The following is a 1,176-nucleotide window of genomic DNA, read 5'->3' as shown; positions in this document are numbered from 1 at the left end:
TCTGGGAACACGAATGGGCTCACGCTAAAACTCACGACCCACAGGTACAGCGTTTCCTGTCAGACTTTGAGCCCCCTGAGCCCCTAAGGCCGCGAGAAGCGCTTTTTGGGGGTCGGACGTCGGCCATTCGCCTGCGTTACGACGTCACGGGGCAAGAGCGCGTCCGCTACGTGGATTTCACGTCGCTGTACCCGTACACTCTGGCTAAATGTGAATTCCCCGTGGGGCACCCGGAAATCATTCATTCGAATTTTAAGCCTCTGAATGAATACTTTGGCCTGATCAAAGCCACGGTCAACACCCCGCGCGAGCTGTTTTTCCCCGTCCTACCCAGCAGACTGCCAAATGGGAAACTGGTGTTTACACTGTGCAGGACGTGCGCGATCGAGAACAGACAGGAGGGGGCGTGCGGGCATTCCGACGCAGAGCGGGCATTGATAGGCGTGTGGGTAACTGCGGAGCTAAATCTGGCTTTAGACAGGGGGTACTCGCTCGTTAAAATTCACGAAGTGTGGCATTTTCCCCAGACCAGCGGCGACCTGTTTAGAGATTACATTAAAACCTTTCTCAAAGTGAAGCAGCAGGCTTCGGGCTACCCCGACGACGCGACCGATGACGTGGGTCGCAGGGAGTACATAAAAAACTATCTCGAGCGTGAGGGGATCGAATTGGAGCCCGATCAGATAGTGTCTAATGAAGGGAAGCGGCAAGTGTCCAAACTTCTGCTTAACTCTCTGTGGGGTAAACTGGCGCAGAGGAGCAACATGCTCCAGACATGTATAGTGTCTGACCCGGGGGAATTTTTTAATTTTTTCTGCTCGGACCTGTACGAGATTTCCAGCTTCGCGTTTGTCAACGACGAGGTCGCCCTCATCCGCTGGCGTTTCAAGTCTTCCTACAAAGTGCCGCCGGGAAAGACTAACATATTCATAGCGTGTCAAACTACCGCGTGGGGTCGGTTGACGCTTTACAAAGAACTGGAAAGATTGGGGCGGAGGGTGCTGTATCACGACACCGACAGCATCGTGTACATAAGCAGGCCTGGTGAATATGACCCGACCTTAGGCAATTACCTGGGCGAGCTGACGTCCGAATTAGCCCCCGACGAATACATTGCTTCGTGGGGTGCGCTGGGACCAAAAAGTTACTGTTACCGACTCAACAACGGGAAAACAC

The sequence above is a fragment of the Brienomyrus brachyistius genome, unplaced genomic scaffold (assembly GCF_023856365.1).
Source record: "Brienomyrus brachyistius isolate T26 unplaced genomic scaffold, BBRACH_0.4 scaffold718, whole genome shotgun sequence".
NCBI lineage: Eukaryota > Metazoa > Chordata > Actinopteri > Osteoglossiformes > Mormyridae > Brienomyrus > Brienomyrus brachyistius.
This window is presented reverse-complemented; position numbering follows the sequence as displayed.